This window comes from Lepidochelys kempii, chromosome 14, assembly GCF_965140265.1.
Source record: "Lepidochelys kempii isolate rLepKem1 chromosome 14, rLepKem1.hap2, whole genome shotgun sequence".
In the NCBI taxonomy this organism is placed as follows: Eukaryota; Metazoa; Chordata; order Testudines; family Cheloniidae; genus Lepidochelys; species Lepidochelys kempii.
In genome coordinates this window covers 24505434-24531049 of record NC_133269.1, presented here as the reverse complement: position 1 = coordinate 24531049, position 25616 = coordinate 24505434, and positions in this window count along the sequence as shown.

The window sequence follows — 25616 nt, the reverse complement described above, 5'->3', positions numbered from 1 at the left end:
TCATCCCATGAAATTAATGGGCAGCAGATTTAAAATAAACATAAGGAAGTACTTCATCACACAACACACCATCAACCTGTGGAACTCATTGCCAGGGGACATTGTGAAGGCCAAAAGTATAACTGGGTTTAAAAAAAAATAAGATAAGTTCATGGAGCACAGGTCCATCAATGGCTGTTAGCCAAGGACACAACCCCATGCTCTGGGTGTCCCTACACATCCAGTTGCCAGAAATTGGGTCTGGACAACAGGGGATGGATCACTTGAAGTTGCCCTCTTCTGTTCATTCTCTTTCACTGTGCATGGTCAGAAGACAAGGCTAGATGGATCATTGGCTTCACCCAGTATGGCCATTCTTATATATATGGTACAACTCAGCTATTAACAAGTAGCTTGCTCTGAATTAGCTAAAACTCAGGCAATTATCAAACACTGTCTAGTGATTCAGCACGAATTGTAAGGCCCCATGGATCTATAACCCAGACCTGCAGAGCTACCAGGTCGTTGGCAGCTCCAGGCTGTCCCCCAGCAGCAGTAACTAGCTTGCTCTCCACTTCCTATGGCCTGCTGTGAACACAGCCCAGGGGAAGTTCCGCTACAAGGGTTTGACAGACAACGGCCTCATGGCTCGTGATTGGCTCCCTGACCTATATAAACCCCAGGGGCCTTCCAGGTAGTGTCAAAGCAACAGTGTGGCTCTCCCGTAACTGCCATGACTGTTTCTGCTCCTTGCTCCTGAATTCCTGGCTTTGACCTTGGCTTGATTTGGACTTTGCCTCCGGACTCTGACCTTGGAATTGACCCTTCCCTGGAACCCGACTATGAACCCCTCAGCTACTTTCAGCCTGTTCTGTCCAGCAGATCCCAGTCCCTTGCTCCCCCTGAGGAATTAGCCCTAGGACACAAGTGCGGCTCCTTAATAACACCACCACCTTGCAGGCTGGCTAGGCTCTGAGATACATGCTGGGCCCGAAGGCTGCATGCCAGGAGAAGCATGTACTTCTGTATTTCATCCCTGTATGTGTAATAATAACAGCAACAGGTAATTGTAAGAACAGAGGAACAACTGCTGGTCCACCTTTTATCACACGTTTCAGAGTAACAGCCGTGTTAGTCTGTATTCGCAAAAAGAAAAGGAGTACTTGTGGCACCTTAGGGACTAACCTGTAGCTCACGAAAGCTTATGCTCAAATAAATTGGTTAGTCTCTAAGGTGCCACAAGTCCTCCTTTTCTTTTATCACATGGCAACACACACCCAGCTTCTCAGACAGTCAAGGCTCATGCTCCGAAGGCAGCTGACAATCCTTCTGTTGCTTTGCCTCTAGATATGCAGGCTGCTACTGCCTCTTTGTTGTATGTTGTCATCTGCCTTTGGACTAGGGTGTCTGGAAAAAAAAAACACCCATATAGTCTGCATCAAAGAAAAAATGTGAGACACAGCAGAAAACATGCCAGAGTTTATTCTCAGCCCTGACAGCTACAGAGAGCAGCTGCCTCCACTCTGTACCACAGAAAACACCAGGCTGGAAAAAGGAGTGACTGCAGGTAGAACAAATATTATTTCCTGGGGCTCATTCTGCCATACATAGTCAAACCTGCCCTGGGTGTGCTCAGATAGAGTGAAATTCTGCTGATAAGGAAATTGAAAGACATCTTCAATTTTTCCAAGGTCTTGTTACGAAAGTTGGGAGAATAACGGATTTTCCAGTTGGCTTGCTGATCGAAAACTCAAAAGAGAAAAAATTCAGGTTCAGGTTGAACAGTGCATTTCATTTCATTTCATTTTCAAGGTTTTTTAATATTTTAAATATTGTATGTAATAAAACTGAAGTACATTTTGGAATGAAAAGGTGCCTCAAATTGAAAAAGTCAAAACTTCTCATTTTCAAACTGTTAAAATGAACATTTTGGGTTTTTTTTTCTTAAATGCATTTAGTTTTTTTGGTGTCGTCGTTCCCCCTCCCCCCCCCCCCCCCCCCACACACACACCCTTTGTGGAATGTATCACAAAGCGGCAGAATGTTTTGGTCAGCTTGAATCTGCATTTTTCAACAAAAAAAATTAAGTCGAAAATTTCCTCCAGCTCTACTTGTGATATGAAACCAACCACAGAACCTTCAGCTGGAGGGGGGAGGGATTTCTCAGATATAAAATGGCATTTGTGCAAATGGGGAATCTAAAAGAACAAGTTTTCGTCAAAAATTTGTAACCAGTTGTAGTCACTAGCAGAGCTGGCCAATGCTATTGGAAGTGTCTCCCTGAGTAGGAATGGCTTTTTGTCTCTACCATGTCCATATGAGTAGGGTACTTTCACTCCCTTATCCATGGATAATCATGGGTCATTGTTGTTTACACACAGGTCAGGGAAGAGCTGTTCTTCATGCACACATCTGGCTTCACGTGTAACGGGACGGGGGGGAGAACTGTGCCCACATCTGCACTATTCAGGCTAGATACGCTCACCCTCGTTTTTGAAGTTAGCAACATCCAGTCAGGGAGCAGTAATGTTGTGGAACCTAGATGGCTTCCAGACAGGACAAATAATGGACAGAGAGAAGCCAGAGTAAAAACAAAGAGTTCATGGCTCTGTTCCAGAAAGTCCTGGGACACTCAGCAATAAAATTAATCTGTACTCCCAGCCTTCTCGCTTCAGGGGCATGGGTCCTGGTTCTTTATCTTGATGCCTGGTCCCTCCCCACAAGGAGACTCCACCTAGTGCTTGGAACACAAAGAGTGCTGTCCCCTGGGAGGCTGTTTACTACCAAATACTAGAAGGGTAGTGCAATACACAAGGGGTAAAGTAATTATCACAATTCCCAAAGTAACAACACAACAACAAGGGGAACTTTATTAAGTCCAGGGAACAAAGGATAAGGGATAAGGAAAGAACAGTCATAACTAGAATAATAAAATAGCAACAATACCTTACACCCTCCCCCTCCCAAAGTTTACAACACATCCATACCACCCAGCTCCCTTCCTGCCTCAGCAGAGAGTGAGTTGAGATTCAATTCTGCACTGGGGGATGCAGCGCTGTAATCTTTGGCTGGCTTAAAACCCACAAGCAAAATAAATAGACATGGGATTTCTTACAGGCTCTCCATCCCTAAGAGGGTAGGATGGTATTGAAGCTCCCTAGTCTGGAGCCCAACAGAGAATTAGGCTGGCTTCTGATAGCCTGCCCTAGAATTGCCCCTCAGCCTCCTGGGCTGCTGGTCTCTGCAGGGCTGACATCCTTCAGAGACCCAGTAAGCACCACCGAGTTCAAAGCTTCCTGTTGGGCAGGGATGGGAAGTTGAATGGGGACCTCCCAGGCTCTGATGCTTTTCTCTCTGCTCCAACAACAGCCAAACCCAAGAGTGAAATCAAACCCTTCGCCTCTGAGTTCTGGCTTCTGATAGGTTCTGGGAATAGCTCCCAGCTTCTTCTATGCCCACCTTGGGCCATAGGCAATCTGGGAAATGGAGCCCTCAGCCTCTGTAGCCATGGCTGCTGAAGTCCAGGGGCAAGTCCCCTAGAGGCTCAAAGAAATATGTCAGGAACAACCAACTGCAGAGGGGGTTGTAAATCCAACAAGAGGCTGTTGGTTGGTAATTTGAGGACAGAGAAAGGGCTGAATTTATCAGCTAGATCGTAGCTTGCTCCCTTCTGATCCTCCATGCACTGGTGCAGGGGGAGGGACTGGCTAAACCCATAGCCCCCTGCTGGAGCACCCTGGCACAGTGTCAGTATAACTGCACCTGAATCCAACACACTCCCACCTCCCACAGTCACTCCAGGGGCACCCCCAGTCAGGTCTCAGGTCTCCAGCTGTCTCTGGGCAGGGACCCTTATCTCATTCCTTTCTAACTGGAGGAGATTTAAGGTGCGCTGCTCCCTGTCTTTCGCTGTGATATCCCCAGCAAGCCAGTCTGTCTAACAGCCAGTGCCTGTGTGTCGCTTTTTCTCGAGATCTATGGACAGTGTATTGCCAGCAGTTACAAGTTCCCACACAGCCATTGCTAAGCAAGCAGTTATTCTTAAGGTAAAAGCATGACAGAGAAAACATATAAAACAATTAACATATTTAACACACGCTACACATACCAGGAGTCACCCACCAGTCTTACGGGTCCCTACAAGGCCAAAGTCTTTCCAACCCTTCTGCAAGGGTTGGGGCGCTTGGACAGCAGCTCCTGTCCATTTGCTGGATCAGAAAGCAGGCCCTGAGTCAGTTTAAATCCAGCCTTTTTATGCCACAAACCCTTCTTTGTCTGTTAGTCTGTGGAAAATCCAGCCTGCACCAGCATGCACCAGCCTCCCCAGGGGGTGGCACCTCTCTGGAGAGGTTCAAAACCCGGGTGATTCACCTGAGTCACCCCACACAGTTTTGGTTCCTGGAGGGGCTGTGCTAACCCTCCCACCCCCTGGAGCTGCATGCAATCCCTGGCCCACAGTGATTCAGAAACCATTCATAAAGTTAATGCAATACGGCCCCTGAAAATACCGCATGGGACTGCACTATCTACCACACACCCCTCTTCCATAAGTGTAAGCAGAGTCAGGATGAGCTCCACCCTGACATCTGGTGGTGAGGTGTGGCAAATTGTGGAAAAGAACTTCAGTGGCTGCTCTCATTTGCATAGGCACACCCACCCCGCCTAGCATGAGCCCATAGCTGTCCAAATGGTCACTTTGGCTGCTGTGGGATCCCCAGTGTCTCTGTTATGGGGGCAGGAAGAATAAATTGTTATTACCCTGATTATGGGAACTGTGCTTGGAACTGTACTGGGCCTTTTGTTATGGTGGAGGGACTCGCCATCAACTAAGCAGCACTCGCTAGGCAAGGGACATGGGTTCCAAAACTCTGTGAATAGAGAGAGGCTGAGGATAAGTATTAATACTTGGTGGCATGGGTCTCTTGGTGAGGGCCTTACATGCTGATTGCATCTCCCCTCTCTCTCCACTGTGGAATATCAGAGCTAATTTTGATTCTATTAGGAATCTAGTTACAGGCTGCTGAGCTCACTTTGGGCTAATGGTGCACCAGCACTGAGGCTCCCCTACTACAAGCTGAATTCACGTAAGAGCTGAAATCACTGAGCGCGTTGCGTTAAGTAGTGGGGGAGCCTGAAGATATATTGTGGAGCAGTTTGCAAGGAGTGCCGGAGTGCCTTGTGGACAGGCTGGTGGAGCAGTTCGTGGGACGGCGGGAGCTGCTTGTGGGCCGCCGAGCCGAGCGAAGCAGTTGGCGCGGAGCGGAGCAAAGGCTTATGGAGCTGTGGGGCGGTCAGCTTCAGATCATGTAAGGTGCCCCTTACCTCTCTCTCTCTTTCCACCCCTCCTCCCCCATCTCCACCCAGGTTGGGAGGTAAAGCTCTGCAGACAAACTTTCGAACTCTGGGGCTGCCCTGACCAGGGACAGAGACTTTTGTGCCACTGGACTTTTGGGACTTTGGGTGATTTGGGGTTGCTGGACTCAAGAACCAAAGGGAAAGGGCATGCCCCAATTTGCTTGGGGTGGGTTTTTTGCTCATGGGTTATGTTATGAGTCCTGTTGGTGGTGTTTCCCCAACATAATGCCACATTGTTTCTCTCTGTTATTAAAAGGCTTTTTGCTACACTCAGACTATGTGCTTGCGAGAGGGGAAGTATTGCCTCTTGGAGGCGCCCAGCGGGGGTGGTATATATTTGTCCCAGGTCACTGGGTGGGGGCTCGAGCCGGTTTGCATTGTGTTATTGGAATGGAACCCCTAGATATTGAACCCGACCCTTGTTGCTGCCAACTCTGACGGGCAGAAGGGTTACATAAGAATGGCAGAGGTCACTCCCTCCTCCCTGGCTCTGGGGCCACCTTGGAGCTGATGAGCCCTGGCCTCCTCTTCCCCCACAAGTACAGCTGCATGGCTGTGTCTCCTCCTGTGGCTGGAACTCACCTCCTTGCAGCCACATGAATTCTGTGTGTCCGGGCCCAGCCACAGGCAGGCTTTTCAGAGACTGCAATTGACTGCCCTGGCTTGCCAGTCAGGTTACGTCTGTCCCCCATAGAATATTTGTCACAAACACCCGTGTAGATAGACTTTTAGGGGTTCTAGGTCCTTCCCCCCTTTGGAGCTTCCACAATAGCAGAGGACCAGGAACTTCTTCTCTAGGCTATTATCTATGAGAGCCGTTCAACAGCTTCTTCCTCCACTATACCATTGGTCAATGGGGATGAATCACAGCCGCTTTCCACCTTCTAGATGCCATGGAAAAATCAATGCTGTCCTGGTTTGCATTAAGGAACTGGGCATCAGTGCAGCTATCCCTGTGTGAACCCCCCATACTGGCATTCTGCACTGGTGCCAAGGGGCTCTGACGTGGGTGCTGAGTGCTTGGGTCCATCTCTGGATTACAGTGGGTTGGCATGAGCCCTGTTTGGCAAAGTGCAGCAATCCACATTGGGGGACGATGTCATTACATCCGCAATAATTTCCTTAACGTAGCAGGTTCTGAGCAATCAAAGGATACAAATGCAGAGCCAGCTTCTGCATACACAGAGGCACATGTAATGGCCATTGTCTTAGCTGGCACACAGGGATCGAACTGTCGACCTCAAGAGCTAAAATTAAAAAAGCATAAGGGGCTACAGGTTGAACCAGACTGCCTAGCAGGGGCTGCAACAGACTCCTATCCTCTGTGGCTCAGGCATGGTGATTTACACATCAGGTGAATGGGAAATGCCAACTCATTTTACCTCGACTGGAAGCTCTTTGAGGAAGGATCTGTCTTTTTCTTCTGTGTTTGTACAGCACCGGGCAGGATGGGGTCCTGGTCCATGATGGGAGCTCCACTGTGCTACCGCAATACAAATAACAACTAATAGCAATGTCCCAGGACAGAATTTGGCTCATTGTAAGGAGTCGCTAGTGACCATCAAACTGAGCCCCAGTTTCTGGTTTCACCCTCTGCAGAAGGTTCAAATGTTATTTATTGATTCGATACTGTACAAAAGTCCAGTTTGGAAAGCATGGTCTCTGGCTCCCACCATAACACACTGCAACGCAACATGGCACCCACAGAGCCCCCTCTAGTGGTGCCTGCGAGCGCTGGGGGGCACCTGGAGGGAATTCTACCCTATGTGAAAAGACTTTGGGAATGCCACAGAACACTTGAGAATTGTTCCTCAATCAGGCCTCTTGGGAGCTCCCACGCATGCAAGAACAGCCTCCTGAGTGCACGGTGTGGCTGCACATCTGAAATTCCAAAAAGAACAGGAGGACTTGTGGCACCTTAGAGACTAACCAATTTATTTGAGCATGAGCTACGGCTCACGAGAGCTTATGCTCAAATAAATTGGTTAGTCTCTAAGGTGTCACAAGTCCTCCTTTTCTTTTTGCGAATACAGACCAACACGGCTGCTACTCTGACATCTGAAATTGTTATTTATTTACAGAGCATGCGTGCTGAGCAGTCTCCAGGCTCCTAACAAAACAGAGCAAAACACACCACTCTGTGTGTTCACTGTAAGGGAGAGAATTGCAAATGTTGAGAGGCTTTGATTGTGCGAGAAACCCCGGCTGAGCAGACTGAACTCCAGCCCTCGGCCTCTAAAAGCCTGCGGTTTCACTGCTTGAGCTAAAGGAGTAGACCAATTAGCTCATGCTCAGCAGTCATAACACTCTGGCCACTAGCAGAGATAAAGAGCCCCAGTGTGTTAGCCACGGTTACAGGTGCATGGTTCTCCTGAAGCCAGTTCCCTCGTTGAAGGCCTTTGCCCAGGTAGGCAGTTCTTGGACCCTGGAATTAGACCTAGTCAACAGGAGAAAGCTGTTAGCGGGCTTAGATGGGGGGGCTTTTAAAAGTGGGAGGGCTATGCTTGGGGAGAAGGAGCAGTGTGAGGGCAGGGCCTCAGGGGGAGGGGCAGCATGGGGGTGGAGCCTCAAGGAGAAGTAGCTGTGCAGGGGCGGGGTGTCAGGGGGAAGGGGAAGCATGAGGGTGGGGCCACAGTTCGAGCACCAGTGGCCCCCCACTTGTAAAGCATTTCCGCTGCCCCTGGGTCAGAGGCAATTTAGTGCCATCAGTGCACTCCCCTGGGTCTGGACACTGACTTGGGTTTGAAAGAGCCTTATATGGATTTAGCCTACGGCGTTCAGTTAAATCAGTGCCATCTTCCTGTGTAGACAGCCAGAGGGTCTGTGCATCTGGGCAAATTTTTTCCCCCTCCATCTTCTCTTTGTTGCATTTTCTCTTCTCCATGTACCACCCTGCTCCCCAATCACGTATTTCAGTTCGTCTTCCTTCCCATTCATCTCCCCGTATTCCCCCACCACTGGGGTGACTAAGCATCTTTCCCCTCCTGCCTCCAATGCAGACTGGCCCTTCACAGAAACATGAGTGAAAGGCCATGCAGGTGTGTGCATAGATTAAGGACAGGAATACCAGGCTGGGCCCAGCTATCTACTCGGGAGGGGCAGCCAGGCCAAACCTGAGTGTTGTGGTGCTGCAAACCCGTGCACCAGGCTACAGCGACCAGAGGGGGGAGCTGGGCCCAGTCCCATGGGACAGGAGCTGCTGTTATGGGATGAATGGGAGGTGGGCTTACTGTCCAGCCCCTCCTGCTCAGGGCAGGATTAGGTTTGCTGGTGTGCAGGGTCCTGCTGCAGGTGGTCGGTGGCCCCTTGGCAGCTTAGTATTGTACACCCATTGAATCGGGAGGCTACTTCTGCCCCTGTGCTGGGTTTACACATGCTGCAAATTTGGCCCATGGTGTGGTGTAAGAGCAAACACGGAGGCTAGGATAGTGAAGAAAGAGTATGTGTGACAGACCTAAAAAGCTAGAGATTTTCCACTTTTCATCTCCGCTCTGCTCTGGTCATGAATGGCCTTTCCCTGCCTTTCAGAACTAGAGCATCCCAGACAAACTATCTCTGGAGATTGCAAAGTCTCTGACCTTGGTATTGCTGATGACACAGTGTAGTATAGATTGTGCCAAGAGCCAAATCCTGCAACAAAAAAGATGATCCAAGGCAAGACTATATTGGCTCAATTGGACTAAGCACTTGGAACAGGACTAAACAAGAATGATGATACCAGCCAGATGACAGCTGGCATTCCCTTATAAGCCATCTGTCTGGAGGGTCAAGGCTGTGGGATGATGTCCTAATATGCACGTTGGAAATACCCTACTTCCTTCCTTTGGCCCTCACTGCTGAAACAAATCAGATACTGATGCTGGGTTGTAAATTTCAGAGCCATTCAGCTCTAAACCCTCCTTGTGACTTTAGAATTGAATCTTTCATATAAATGGATTGAGAAGTTCTCCCTTTGAAGTTATCCATCTCTTAATGAAACATCCTGACACTAGCTGAGTCAATTTGATGTCCACTGTTGAAGTCAGTGTGTTCATCCAAGGCTGACATGACTTTTTTTCTTTCTTTCTTTCTTTCTTTCTTTTTTTTTTTGACAGACCTCATATGTTATTGTAACCCGTCCTTCATATTTCGATGTCTCTCGTCGCTCTAACAGCCTGCTCACCAAGAGAAACTGCTGCATTTACTTACCTTGCTCCTTTACTCCACCCAGACATTCCCTTTTCCAGTTCAGAGCAGCCCATCTGCCTGACCCACTTTTAAGCAGAAGTTAGCCTGGGGTTATCCTGAAAGGGTCCCTACAATGAAAGGTGTTGACAGACCAGGGCACTTTCTAGAAACAGGATGTAATTTTATAATCACTTTTTAAAAATGATAATGTTATGCTCATCCCAAAGGATCCCATGCACAACACAAAGATAGGCAGCTATAGCTAGGTATTCACACATATAGGACTCCATGCACCACTAAAATGCAGCTGCATCTGGGGTGGAACATGACAGCTATTACAAGCTCTATTAAGTCAAATTCAAAGTCTCAGTTCTTATCTTCAAGATGCTCAATGGCCTTAACCCAGCATACCTAAAAGATCCCTTAAAGCTCACGTTTGAGGACTAAGGTAGGCAATGCTGCTCCTCTGGCACAATGGAACTCCCTAGCATAAGGGTAAAATCAGTGCCGGAGGCAGAACTTTAACAGGGGCTGGTCTGAGACTGTGGAACAAACCCCCTCAGGAACTATAGGCCGTTCCAAACCTCCCCCCTTCCACTCCAAGTGCCAGATACATGTCTCGGACCTGCCTTCTCCGATATCAACACAGAGCAGCATGGACATTGTTTATTAACAAAGACAACCCCTCCCAAAGCCTCCACTGCACACACAATTCTACCCCAGGGGAGAGGATGAGAGACAAAACGAAGCCCATGTGATAGATGTTAGTCATAATGCATGACTGGAAGCTGCTCAGATACTATCGTGATGACCATAAAGAATAGAATAGAATTTAACAATACCTAGGTACAACACAATCTTATCCAGGAGGAATTCAGGTGGCAGAATGCAGTCACCAAAATTATAATTTGGCCAGGACCCCAGGGTTAACGCCTGTATTATTGTGTGCACTGCAAACATCTAAACACCAGGAGCTTGGCATGCTATTTGCTGTCAGTCCCGATTTCTGCTTATGTTCATATAAGAGATTTTACTGAATTATAAATCACTAAGTTGTCAATGATGCCCCCAAGAAACCTAACATAAACTTTAGACTTAATTAATAAAAAAATTAATTGGAGATGTAGGCGAGAGAAAGCCTGAAGTACAGAGCCAGGTATAAGATCTGAGGCCTGAATGAGGGGCTATGAACCAAAGTCAGGCCATGTATTAAAGTAGCTGTTTACAAGCTCCCTGTTCACTATATGACCCTGGCAAAAGTATTGCTACTGTAGCTAAAAACACAAGCACCCCTGAGAAGCAATGGGATACTGGGTAGGTGTGGAAACACACTTCAAAAGATTAGCCCAAGGACATCATGAGCAAACACCAGACAGGAGGATATTTAGCCACCTGGAGCGTAATACAAAGGGAGGCAACAAGCAGATATCCTGAAACATGTGAGGGGTCATGTAAGTTGTTTGCCTTAGTTTATAAATATTGAATTTCCTTGCCTTAACCCTTTGTTTGGCCTTGGGGCCAGCAGAAATTCCCGCTGCTGACTGAGCTGCTCCTTATCACTGGACACTCATGAGTTAGTGTACTTGTAACCACAGAGCCAGTGCACCGGGACTGTCTTGAGGGCAATAAAGCTGGCTGAGTACCTTTGTCACCGAACTGTGCCTGTGGTCATTCGTTATGAATAAAATCAAGGTCTGTTCAGCAAACTGCATCCAATGCTTGTGTTACTAACATTGGCTTTCCTGAGACAGAGACATTGAGCAGATGTAACAACTCAAAGCACCCCCTGGACTGCGTTACCATGGCAAGGACATTCCAGCCTTCAGCACTTAACAACAGGAGACTTCATGTGAGCCTGTAGTTACTGCTATTATATCTGCTGTGGTAGTAGCCAGAAGGCTCCACCATGCTAGGTGCTGTAAATGGTCCTGAGCAGAAAATCTTACAATCTAAGCAGGCACAGACTGCACTGCATCAATGGCCCCTGGAGTAGGATATTGTGATTGTCTGTTCTCAGTCATTGATACGCTGATATGATGCTGCAAGTTGGGTGGTTTGTAAACTGTTGGAATTGGACTGGGGATCTCTGGACTGCAAAGCATGTGCCTTTACTGCCTGAGTGTAAATGACCAGTGGTGTTAGCCAAGGCTGTGGCAGGCTCATCAACCTCTCACTGTGGTCCAGCCACCAGTAGAGAGGGACACAGCACCACATGGAGTGGGTGGAAGTTTCAATGACATCAAAGCATCCTCCCCACAGCGAGCATCCTCATGAGTCACTCACTGCATCCCTGGGGCAGAAGCTAATGGGTCGATGGGAGCAATCACACCGAGGCTCTGTGATACTGCCACGACTGTGGTGGAAGTGAAGGGTTTTGTTTCTGCTCCAGCAGCCATGGAGCTGCATCTGGCCAGGCCATTCCAAGGAATTTGGTGCAACTGGGAGACCTCCACTTGGAAACAGGCTCCAATTTCTTCCACTGCAGGGAGTTTTCTACTTGCTTGGCAGATAAGACTAACTGTGTAGAGATAAGCTAAAATCATAGAGTTCTTGTTCCTTGGGTTCCTAAAGAGGACCAGATCATGTGATAAAGCCAGAGACATCCAGGTAAGAGCTCGCTCTCTGATTATGCACCTGGAGTCTGGTGTCTCTCTGCTCACACAACCAACTGGACTGGTCACCTTCATGGAGGCCAACTTCATGGTGGCACACGCCATGTCCTCTCTGGCTGCTTTTCAGTCTGGCTTGCTCACTAAGGCTGTGGCCATCTGCAGGTCAGTGCAAGGGCTCTCCTGGCTCATGCCCACCCCAGGGAAGAAGCAGAGCCATGACCCCACCTGCCACACCTTGCAGTGACCAGCAGTAAGGGCTGCTGTGCTCCCATAGGGGGCATGGGCAGTGCCCACTCATATCAGCCTGTGATGAGCTCCTCTATGCAGCCACCCCAGCATTTCCTGTGGATCTCACTTCCTACTGCTGTCACTTGGTTTCGGGGTAGTTGCCCTTTCTCAGTCTCCTCCCCAGTGCCTAGTGTGGTGGCTCTGTCCCAGACCTGCTTTCCTGGGCAGGCCTCCTTACTTTGCTCTCCTGACAATGCAATGTCCTTCTCCTCATCTCCTGGAGATATGTCAAAGAGGTTAGACTGAAAAGGGATTTTCTGGTTGGCTAGCCAACTGATGACCTTCACAGTTACACCTCTGGCCCTTTAAATATTGACAAGCCTGGGCGTGCTGCCTATTTTAATTTCCTCTACAAATGTGTCAGCTATTTTCCATCGTATACTGCAGCAAACGATGCAGATTAAGTGTGTTGAACTGGGGTGTTACACCAGGAAAGCAATTCCCCTGTTGTTAGCAGCTGAGCACATTCTCCACCACTGGGATCTGCTCCCCAGCCCACAATTCTCCCCATCCGTTAGTGATGACTTTTTTGCAATGTTATTAAAATGTTCATTAAACCGAAAATATGAGAGGGAGTAAGCATCCATTTCAGGGTGGCTGCCTGTGGGATTGCATTGAAATCGCCACACCTGCTCTGGTTTCAGGCAGACCTCTGTCATGGAATGAATCCATGGAGATGGCATGAGGTGGAGATACAAGTGTCCTCTGCATTGTCCAGTGTTTGTGTAAGACCAATCCTTGCAGAACTCCACTAGTAACCTCCCTCCAGTCCGATAATTCACCTTTCATCACAACATGTTGTCTTCTTCCCTTTAGCCAATTCTTTATCCACCTTACAAGGCTTGTACTAATTCCCATCTTCCCTAATTTAACTAATAATTTCCCATGTGGTACCGTGTCAAGTGCTTTTTACTGAAATCCAAGTATATTAGATCTATTGCACTTCCCTTATCTAAAAAATCAGTTATTTTCTCAAAGAAGGAAATCTGATTGGTCTGGCGTGAACTACCTTTAGTAAACCCATGTTGCATTACATCCCTTTTACTATTTACCTCCATGAATTGAATTCGTCTTTCCTTCACAATTTGTTCTAAAGCCTTGCATGCTACGTAGGTCACACTAACCTAGATCTGTAATAGCACAGATCACTTTTTCCCTTTTCTTAAATATAGATATGATGTTAGCTCTTCTCCAGTCATATGGTGCTACACCCAAATAGATAGATCTATTAAAAATTCTTGCTACTGGACTAACAATCTCATGAGCCAGCTCTTTCAGTATTCTGGGATGGAAATTAGCCTGTCCCCCTGAGTTGAGTGCATTAAGCTCTTTAAATATTTCTTCCACCTCAGATGTGGTAATTTCCATTTCTCGACTCATTTCCATCAGTCGTCTTGCCTTCATGAACATGTTCCATATTATCATCATTATTGAAAACCAAGGGAAAGTATTCATTTCAGTTTTGGGCCATAGCTAGATTGTCTTTACTCCCCTTCCCATCCACACTGCCTAACGGCCCAACCTTAGCCTTCCTTATTCTCTTTTAGTTATATAACTAAAAACTTCTTACCTCCTATAAAAGGTTGCAATAGTCTTTTTGCAAAACCAAATTGGCAGTGATTATCTCCTGCCCAGCTTTACACAGCATTTGACTGACCCTTGATGCTGAGTGGGGATGGTTTCACTGTCCATTAATGAGCCTATTACTTTTAAGAAGTTGTGTTAATATATTTCAAGGATATTATAATTAAGTGTCATTACATAGCTCCTCATTACACTACAACCTTCAGCCATGCAGGTTGCTAATCAGCCTTTTAGCTCCTCAGGAACCAGGAAAAGGCCTCCATTGATGTTTGATTCATAGAGAACAGATTGCACAAGGGACCTGCGTGTGGGAAATGGAGAAAAGTACTACTGGTTATGTTGTTGTGTGTTGTTCTACGCTCAAAAGCAAGACTGGGAGTGGGTGGGCTATGAAGCCCCCAGGAGGCACTTTGGCTAAGTCACATGGTAGAATGGTGGCCTCATCATCTATGAAGAGGATGCCCCATTCTCCACACCCAGAGATGACCCATCTTCATCCCACCACATTTGGAGAACAAGTCCCACATGTGACCTAAAGGCTCAGTACCCAGACACCAAATAAAACAACCCCCCGGATTTATTATTTTTAAAAAACCAACATGATTTTTAAGCCAATTTGGGGGCCTGACTCATGATTTTTGCACCGTTGGGTTTAGCAGCGCTGTATTAATTCTTAGATCGTTCAGCCTAGATGCCCTGCGAGCACTGCAACTGTATGGCTCACTCTGTGATGACAGTAATAACCTGCGTATAAACTGATAAGGAACAAAATGATCTCCCACTTTAAAAAAATCCTTCTTTCCAGTCCAAAGGTTGTTACTATGGCTAATGTGTCAATAACAGACCTTGCTGCTGGAGGTGTGAACTGTTGCATCTCAGCCACACAACGGAGGCATCTCTGTATGTGCTTTCAGATCTGTGGGATCCTTGTTTCATTGCGTGGCGTGATTAAGAGGCAAGATTCTATCATTAAGGCCCTGGGCATGGGCTCCGTTTCTCCCTCTTTCTTGTTGCTAGGTCCCCACTGTTTCCTCTACCTAGTCATCTTTGCACTTTAATTTCTCTCTTCACCACCTGCACCAATTGTGTTACCTTAAATACTAGATCAAGCACGCTAGGAATTGCTCTCTGCTATTCCTGTTGCAAGCCCCTGGCACTGGCCATCTCTGCCAGTGAGTGAATTAATCGTGTCAGTGAACACCTGACCCCGGTTTCTGAAGGTAATTTCAGGGTGCCCCTCAGTGACAGAGAATTGTTGGCACAGCTGGGCAGTTTAGACAAATGGATATCCAGTCATTGGCATCTCTCTGCCTGGCATTCATGCAATCCGTTTCTCTGGGCCCTTTCAATTTGTTCTGCTTTGCTAATTGTTGAACCTCCTGGTGGCAAGTTTAACACTATTCCAGCTCCTGGTATTACTGGGACTACCCTGGCACTAGCCACTCGTCAATATGGCTGCATCCCGGAAGCCGAATTCCCAGCTGCCCTTTCACACTCCAGACAGAATCACACTCATTTCCTCAGCACTTATTGCTCCAGTGAGGGAGCTGTCAGCCTGTTTGAGACAGGATCCCCAAAGGCAAGAAGTGATTGCATCTCTCCCCTACATGAGGCAAAGTGCAATGTCCCTTTCAGAACCAGCTCCTTGGGGGCAACCTCCTTGCCCCAGCGCTGCTGAAATGCAGATCGGTGAGTGCCCAAGGGGGGATAAGCGGGAGTTCAGGCGTTCAAATGCAATGACTGGGTGCCCCAGCAGCAAAGAGAAGTATCTCTTCCATGCGCTTGCTTCTAACCTGTTGTTCTTAGACACTTACATGGCCCCTGGCTGGAGTATCGGACGCCTCACAATCCTCAGCATCTTTACCCTCACAAGCCCCCTGGGAGTAGGGCAGTGAGGGTACAGAGGCTGAGGATTGTGAGATGTCCCATACTCCAGTCAGGGATACAGGGAGTCTGTGGTAGAGCAGGGACTTGAGCCTTGGGCTACCAGCTCCGCATGCTAACTACGGGGCCACAATGCTAAGCTGGGCTTCCCTGTTACAGGTACAAGCCTGAGCTCAGACACATTCACTGCAGCAGAACTGGCAGCTCTAGGGGCTATTATAGGAGGCAGCCATTTTAAAGTGGTATTTAGCCAGAAAGCTATTCAGCTATTCAACTATCCACCTAACAGCCCCCACCCACATAGCTCCGGGGCCCATTGTTAATATCTGCCCATCAGAAGGAGTGAGGCGTTCCCCACCCCCTCCCCCCCAAGGCCCAAGCCGCTTATATGACCATCAGAGCTGGGCCTGAATGTCCCTGCTCCAGCCCAGCTCAAGTGTTGTAGTGGTGGCGAATGTTATGCCCCTGACGGGTGTAGTAGAAAGAGGGCCTAAAACATAAGCTCTTATATCTGAGGCCTAGTATGAGGCCTGAGGCCTGGGCTAAAGTAGTGGTCAAAGCTTTGCTAGTATAAAGCAAAATCAGGCTGTGAGCTAGAGACAGGCCCTGCTCACAGAATCTGGTAAGAACAGGGCTGATATTGCAGAAACACTCATTCCTAGGCACAAAGCACTCACACAAACCTATTCCAGAAGGATGGTACCTGAATACCTCGGTACCAACACATTCCCCAAAGATAACAGGGACACACTGACCCATTCTAAAGATAAGGTCAGGATGACAGTGTGATGCATAGAGATGTTTTGATCCAATCAAAATGTACAAGGCAATGGATGGCAACAAGCCACGTCACAGGGCCAGGAACTAACCACAAAAGAGGGTCAATACATAACTTGTTTGTACTGATGTACAAAATGAAGCCTCAAAGGGGGTGTCTCTGTCCAGCCTAGGGAGGAACGGAAAGGCCTGCCGTTCACTGAGCTGGTCCATTGTCAGGGGCATACAGAAGTTAGTGTACCTGTAACCATTGGGCCGGGGCATTAGCACTGTGCTTCATGGGTAATAAACCTGGCTGGGTGCCTTTGCTACTAAACCAAGTCTTGTGATCTTATCGGGCAGTTTGATCAGAGCCTGCTGTACGGGCCATCTGGCCAGAGCCAGTGCAGCACCCAGAGAGAACACACGCACGCAGCCAAACATCTGTCAACAATGGGCAGACCCCAAACAGCTCAGTGCTGGCTTTGAATGTGTGCCCAGATGTTTGGCTGCCTCTCTGAGGCCAGAGCATCTCAGGTAGAGCCGACTGGATGCTGGTTGTGACCCATTTCCCTGTTGGGCATTTAGCACTTTCCTTTGAACAAATCATTTGTCTCTTTCAATTCTCTGGCCCCCTCCAATGTTGGGGTTGCTAAACCAGGCAGGGACTCTGGGGTGAATAGGCTTTCTGGTACAATTTCACCCTTCCACCACCATGCGTTCTTCTGTGCAGATGCCAACAGGACAGTGACAGAGGGCACATGAGGGGCACAAGGTGGTTGCTTCTTAGCAGCCAACCAGCTTTGGAAAATCATAGGCATTTCATTTTTTTCATCCTTTTCTTTCATTTGTTTGGAGCAATTTCAGACAATTTATCATTATGCAAAGTGTTCCTAGGCTGGGAAAAAAGCATCAGTGCAACTTATTGCAGGAAAGGGGTTCATTCAGGATCCTGCACCGTTAAAGTCCAGAGAACATGTGGCACAGTCATTACTGGAATCTCACTAAGCAAATAGGAGGCTCTGTTTTTAATTCAGTCATACATGTAATATGCTTTGTGAGTGCCCACATGTATGTGTGAGTGATTGTGTGTGTGTGTAATTGCACATGTGTATGTGACTGCATGGATAGGTGCATGCCCATCTGTGTGTGAGTGCCCAGGGGCATGCATTCCCACATGTGTGTTTCCTCCTGTCTCTGAGTGCCCGTGTGTGCTCTCCTGCCTGTCTGTGCCCACATGCAAGTGCCCCTGCTCATATGTGTGAATGCCCCAAACGTGTGTGTCTCTGAACGTGTATGTCCGTGTGTGTGTGTGTGTGTGTGTGCCTGTGTGCCCACGTGCATGTCTGCCAATACTTAAGTGTGTGCCCTGCCCACATGTATGTGCCCATTTTCACGTGTATATGTATGTACTCGTGTATGTGTAGCTGCAAGTGTGCATCAGTCCATGTGTACCTGGGTGCACTTATGTGTATGTCCACATGTATGTCCGCATGCGTGTACCCGTATGTGTGTGCCCTCCTGTGAATGTGTGTGTGTGTGTGTGTGTACCCAGGCATGTGTGCCTGCCTCTGAGTGTGCCTGCACACATGCCCAGGGAGCTCTGGATAACGTTGCCTATTTGAATCAGCCTTTATCTATCGTTCCCAATTGCAATTTTCATTCAAATGATCAAGTGTCTTTGGTTTTTTTGATTGGTTCTGCTGCTCTAGAAGGGGACCAGGGAACTCATCTGGTCCCACTGGGTTCACACATCAAGGCATCCATATAAACTAGGCCTGGCATGTGTGCTGTGCTAGAGAGATTGTTCTGGAGTGTTGGGAGCTTATGCTGAGAAGCTGAATACTGCAGAACAAAGGCTGGACATGTCTGAAAGCCCAGCTGTTTGCTTTAACTTCCCCCACAGTCAATGCTGCATGTCTGGCTCTGCATGAGAAATTGCTGTCCCCAACTGAATGGCAGCATGGAAGACACTTGCACTCACAGTCTGTGAAATCACAGCATCATTAGGTCATATCGACCCCTTCCCCTAGCGCCAGCTGGAGCGAGCCCAGCAATGGCATCTGGTCCCTTGCACAAATGGGCCTAAAACAGGGTCAAGGCCAACAGCTTCTTGGCAGGTTGCAGTAAAGGCCCAGTGTTCCGCTTTGCATATGGCCCTGGCCTAGTAGAGCTGGGTGGGAGCCAGATTTTCTGTTCTGTGGGAAATTCTGCAATTTTGAATTTCTTTCCATTCTATAGACAAGATATGTCACAATTTCAGCAAAACAAAATTCAAATATATATATTCTGGTCATGGAAATTTATTTAATAAAATCAAAATATTTCATTGAGATTTCAACCTTTTCAAAAAAGCATTTCAAAATGAGAATCGAAACGTTCCATTCTGAAAACATAGAAATGGGACATTTTGACAGTAGCCAAATGCTTCATTGCTGGGGGCGGCGGGGGGTACATGAAATTTTGTTAAAATCTAGGTGTTTTTCAAAATGTTTTGATTTTGATGAAAATGGAATTTTTGTCCCCCCTCCCTCAAAAAAATATTGATGAAAAAATGTCTGACCAGTGCTGCCTTTGTCTTTAACACCGGCTGAACCAATGCTCCAGCTCCCAGTGCCCTTGAGCCCAGCGTGTTCAAAGTCCCAACCTGGATCATTATTTTCCCAATTTTATTACCTGTGTCCCAAGTAAAGGGTGTTCCCTTGGGAGGCCCCAGCCTTGGCCTAATGGAGCTCAGTATCCTGTGCACAGCCAGCCAGCACAAGGGGAGCAGAGCTATGACGCCCTTGGGGCCCCATAGGGACATGGAAACAGATCAGCCCCTGCACTCACCAGATCCCAGGGACTACTTTGCCCAGTACCTACATGGGCCATGCAAAGAGGTGGAGCTTGTTATGCCCTCTACACACACACACACCATTCCCCCATAAAGGACAGGCCTCATCTGGCCCGGAGACAACTGATACGTTTCTGTTTCGCTCCATTTTCCACATCTGCTCATTGCAAAGTGACCTGCCATTTATTTTTGCAGCCCGTGGTAAAATAAGGAGTGTGTTAATTACCTAGGCCATTCAGGGAGAGGGTCACGGATTAAGTCAACAGCCCCTTTAATGAACAGAACCAAAGGGCACAAATGCTGAAAACAAAATTGTGGCGTGTGAAACCTCTGACAGCCTCTGCCAGGGAGTCCGCTCCCAGCCTGCTTTGCATAATGCTTTTCCCTAAGGTCATCACAGCCAATTAGGAAGGTCCAGCTGGCTGTGAGATGACACTGTACATCTGCTACAGGTAAACAGCTGCATCTCGTTGTCTGCCTCATGCTACTGTCCTGCCATTCACGAACTCTGATGTCCAGCCAGTGTCCAAGCAGGAAAAGATTCACCTGCTGTTTCACCACCCCACACTTCATTGGAGAAGCACATGAAAGTTACCTCCCTGGGGCCCGGCGATGCCTGAGAATCATAGACTTTAAGGCCAGAAGGGACCATTGTGATCATCTTGTCTGGTCTCCTGTATAACACACACCAGACAATTTCCACCAGGGGTTCTTGCATGAAGCGCGGCGGCTTGTGTGGGAGAACTGGGAGCATATCTCAGATAAAGACAGCCAGTCTTACACTGAGAGTGTGGACTTCAGGGTTTGCCCTGTTGTAAAAAGGCAGCCTGTTGGGATGGAGGATTCAGGAATATCAGGCAATTGCTAACAGAGTGACTAGCCTTAATCCAGCCCCTTCAAGGATCTCCCTGCAGTTCTGGGAGAGTGAAGGGATATTGAGGTTGTTGGCTCCAGTCCCCCATCAGCAGGACCTGGTGACTCTCAATGTAGCTGTTGGGAAGTTCTTAAGCTTCTGTGAGATTTACCACAAGCCTCTGCTGCTTTTCACTAGCCAGGGCTGCAGTCACACCTCCGATCCATCCAGGCATCATGTGCCTAGAGAAGAGGCATGTTCCTAGAGCTCTAGCTACTGGGTCGACCCATGGGGCTCTCCAACTTGCCACATCTCCAGCTGGCTGGAAAATTGAAACCTTTGGAGCAAGCACATCTCAAAGACATTTTTGTTCTAGAAGGAATGATTTCTCATTCGTTCGAACATGTTAATCAACAACGTTCATTTTTGAAATATTTTGTCATTTTGGTTTCCAGTTTTCCCTTTTCTCCTTTTTAACTTTTCTGGGTTTTGACCCCAAAAGAGGGGGAACCAAGGAAAAAAGGGAAAGAAGATAGGGAAGGAAAGAATAATGATCAATTCCCCAAAGAAAGCCAAATCCTAAATGGCTGGAGCGCTGGTCAAGAATTTTCTGTCAAAATGTCTCTTTGTGGCAGTATTGAAATGCTCCACAGGAAAATGCTGATTTTGCTAATTTCCATTGGGAAAGTCTAACAGAGATGTGTCATTTTGTTTCACGTTGACATTAATCTGTGTCTGCCTGAGCTGCTGCATGCCTCTTGGGAGCTGCAGTTCGGCTGCCTCATGCAGCCATCCCAGCTCTCACCAGCAGCCCCCACTGGAACCAATCTCACCATGAGGCTCTGGCTTTTGTGCAAATTCTTGGTCTGCTCAGGGGAAATCTCCCTCTGACTGGCTGCTTTCCCCACACCTGGGGGAAAGCAGCCAACCAGGGTGGCTGCAGAAGGCAAACAGAGCTCTGTCCGCCCTCCAGGAGCTAGAGAAGTTTTTGGATGGGGAGGGGAGAGAGGGAGCAGAAATACCCAACCCCTTGGGCAGCTCTGCTCCCTCCCCACGCTTCTTCTGAACAATGAGTTGGCTCCTCTTCACTCCTTCTAGGGCTTGGCAAGGGGAGAGAGAATCCCCCTCCCGCCAAGCTGTCCTGCCTTGAGAGTGCATTATAGAAGATGTAGTCTGTTCAGGGACCTGGCCCATAGGGGAGAATTGGGGTAGGAGGCACCTGCAATACAACTCCCACAAGGCACTGCAGCACCTCTGGTGGATGCAGGTGAATGTCGAGGGTTTCTATGTTTCTGAGTCAGATGCGTTTTGGATGGTTTGTTCCATGGAAATTTTCAGTATTTCGACTTTTCCTCCTGATTCCAAACAAAAACAAATGCCGAGATATCAGAGCATCCCACAGGAGGGAAATTCTGGTTTTCTGTCAGCTTGGGACATGTTTGTTTTCCACTTTTGTCCAAAAAATTTCAAAACCAAAAACCTTCTGTGATCGTTTCTACACTGGCACAATGGCAATTTGCAAAGTAAAACATTCTTCTTTCAAATCATTTCAACTTGCTTGAGTCCGTCCCCCCCCGGGGCGCCGTCATCCCAATGGTTTGAGTGGTAAAGCCCTCAGGACCCCGCTCCATGCTGGAAGGGTTCCACTGGATTCCTGAGGAGAATCCAGACCTTGGGCCTGCAGCTTCTGAGCTTTATCCCTGGCTGAGAACATGCTCTCATTTCACGAGTGGCACCCTTCCATTTTATACCAGAGTGTGTATTTCTGAACCCCATCTCCTGTGCCCCACCAGGATCCATGGTCAGCATTCAGCATCTCAGTAAAGACGAAAGTACGTGACTAGAGCCCAGCCACAGAGGGTAACTTGGGAGAGGAATTAACCCGTGTTGGGTGAGCTAAGTGCCAACCTGGTGCAGGGCACAATGGGCAGTGCTAGGGTCTCAGACTAAGCCCAGTTGGCATAATCTTCTTGGGGACTAGTTCCTAGCGTAGATGCAGCCAGAAGGCAGGGGATGAGAACCAGAGAATATGGCGGCAGAATACAGGGATCAAATGAGTCATCAAGAGGCATCAGCACGGCGAAGGTAGTGCGTGGCATTTGGATCAGATGCCCTGGCTGGGGCAGGCTGAGGTCCTGCCCAAGCTGAGAATGGGAGACACATGTCACATGCATGGCCTCTTTGCAAATGCAGGGAGGGTTGTTTCTAATTTGGGGCAATAATGTGTGTGGTAAAACCTTGATGCACAGGGCAGCGGCTCCAAAACTAAAGTCAGGTATCTCCTCCTGGCGGGGTCTGGCTAGTGGGTTTGAAGAGTGGGCTGATCCTGTTTGCTCAGCCAAGAGTGTAGTAGGAGGTGCTGGACCAAGAGAACCAGCCAGTGACACAGAGGAGTGAGTAGGAAGGGGGGTTAACTTAAACCCTCTCCCTGCTCCTGACCTGCCTCACCATGCCCTGCATGCACGTGAACTCAGGGGATGCCATTCTTAACAGAACACAAATCACTATTTTTGTGATTCCTCAGCAGCAGCGACCAGCATTAGGGGATGGCATTTCCTTGGGGCCTAGCAGTTTCTCTTAGCACAGACCAGTGATGACCTAAAGGGGTGTAGAGGACTGTGGCCAGAGGGTATATGCAAGCAGGCCAGGGAAGCTGACCTCTCTGAGGAACACCCATCCAAACCCCTGCCCATTTCTGGATGCAGGTGACTCTAAAGGCCTTGGCGTGTTGGCATCAGGATGAGAGTTAAAGCAACGTACTGGTGTGTGTGTGGAGTGGGGGGTTGTGTATGCAGCCGCCCAGCCCAGAGAGCCAGTGCTGTACAGGACATCCTGGGGAGGGGTCAGCTCTGCAATGAGATAATCAGTGTTGTGTGAGATTAGCTGGGCAGGGACGACTGCTGATCCTAGGAGATACCACACAGACCCAGTGCACAGCAGAGATCAACATGAAGTTCTGGGAGCTCTGCTTACAAAGCTATTTACTCCGCGGAGATCTAGCTGTGGGCCTGCCTCGATCAAGCAGCAGATCTCTGTGCCCTCGTGATACAGGAAACCCAGCCCCTGACAGCACCCAGGCTCGGAACCAGAGCCTTATCTCATGGGGACTCCTGACTGGGGCTGTTCCCCAGGGAGCTTTTCCCTTTCACAGCTTTCTCACTTGTCAAATCTTTCCAGGCCCCAGACCCTAGCTCTGAGCCCCTGCAGAGCACTAACCCTTCTCGGCTTCTCCCAGCACAGCTGGGCTGACTCCCTTGACTCTTGACAGGTATTTGCCCCTAACTCACAGCTCATTTGCTTCTCTCACAAGCACATTCATGCAGCCACGTGTAGGAAAACTTCCCACTCCAAATCTATAAAAGCCCCACTTTCTCCTCCTCCCACCCCCACCCCTTCTGCTAGTGGAAGATACCTCAATGGACTAACAGGAGCCAAGGCTTCAGGCTGAAAGCAATGGAGTAAAGCCCCCTACCAGCAATCATGTCACTTGCTTGTGACACTATACAGGAAGTGACACCAGCTAACTCAGCCATTGCCTGGAATTCTGAAACCCTTGTGGTTTAACCAGCATTAGCTGCTTTGTATTTTGGTTCCAGGTTTGCTTTTGGTGCAGGAAGGAGAGTTTCATATCCTTTCTATGCAGCTTTGAGAGAATCCATGTGATTTTGTGCTCTCTGGGTACCCTGGCCTCCACTGACCCAGAGTTTGGGGTTTGCAAAAAAGAGGAAATTTAGAGCTAACTGCTCTTCTATAGTCACCTTAACATTGCCCCGATCCACAGGCCTCACTCTTGGTTCTTTCTTTGCTCTGAGACCCTACAATCACCAAGGGTTTTAGATGTGTTTAGGGTTTGTCAGTGGAGTCTACTGTAGAGCTGGCTTGGGCATTTTTTCTCCCCATAAATGTTTTGACTTTTCTGTTTTTGTCCAAAAAAAATCATCAACAGTTTTCTGATTTTTCATCATAAAAGGGAATATTTATCAGTTTTTGGCCTGGGCAAACAAAACCTGAAAATGTTCAGTTTTCAGTTTGAAAAACTGAACATTTTCAATGCCCTTTTTATGGGGGAAGAGGGGGAGGTAAGAATTTATCTTTAGTTGAAAAACCATTTTCCAGCCAAAAAAGTTTTCCAGGGAAAAATTTCGACCAGCTGTAGCCTACTGAAGCTTTGTCACCCTGTTTCAACTCTGATACAGCTTGATCTTAATTAATTCCTGGGTTCACCGTTGTGGGCCAGTCTCATCTCCCTTTTTGTGAATTTCACCAAACTCCATCTTTTAAGGGCAAATTTGGGGAGGGGACATTTCCTTTGTGGTGTCTAAGTGCTATCCCTTCAAGAGTGTTTACTATCAGTGGTGAGAGATAGTTCAATTAAAAACTAATACAAAAAAATGTGCATAAGGCCACCAGTCTCTTAGCCTGTGAGATGTAGAAACAAAGGCTGCTTTTTCTATTTGGTGGCATTAAAGGGCTGAATTGAGTCAAGTTCTGCTCTGGAATTTCTTAGGCTTATAATCAGCTCTTCCCAGGTCATAACCAGCTGCAGAGGACCTGCTGTTATTATTTAATAGCAATACTCAGAGCTATGATAGGAACACCAAGCATCAGAGTATGAATGCCTCGCTCCTCACTCCCATGAAAAGGACGTGATTGTGGCAGTAGCTTCCCATAATGTAAACTGAGTTAAAGGGAGGTGAGGAGATTTCCCAAGTCATTCTAGCTCTGGCTTGTTTCCTCTGTGTTCCCCAGGAAGAAGCAGTGTATGGTACACAGTGTGTAGCAGGGGTGATTGCAGATGAATAACTAGTGCTGTGTGAACTGGTAACTGGGGAGGAATAAGCAACATTAATGCCAATCACCCACCTGCCTCCCCCTGGAATATCCAGCCCAACTTGATTATTATCCAACAGCTTGATTATGATCCAGACAGCCTAGCCCAGCCCGGGACCTAGTTTTCTGAGCACTCAGCTCTCTGCCTATGTCTCAGTGCTAGGGTTATCATCTACTGAATTGCTTCTCGGTTCTCAAAGTTAAATGCTTCCACACCAGCGCCCTTGACAGCAGCTCCAGAATTCCCTCTGGAGGTCAGCTGGAGCCAAGATTCCATGAGTTCCAGCAGTAGTGTGATACTTATGTCTTTGGGGGAATCTGGGTCAGAGGAGTTCCTGATCACTGCACTGGCCAGGGAGAGATTCACAGTTTAAGGCTAGAAGGAACTATTAGGTCATCTAGTCTGACCTCCTGCAAAACACAGGCCACAGGGTTTCCCTTATCCCTGTGTTGAGCTCAATCATTTGTGTTT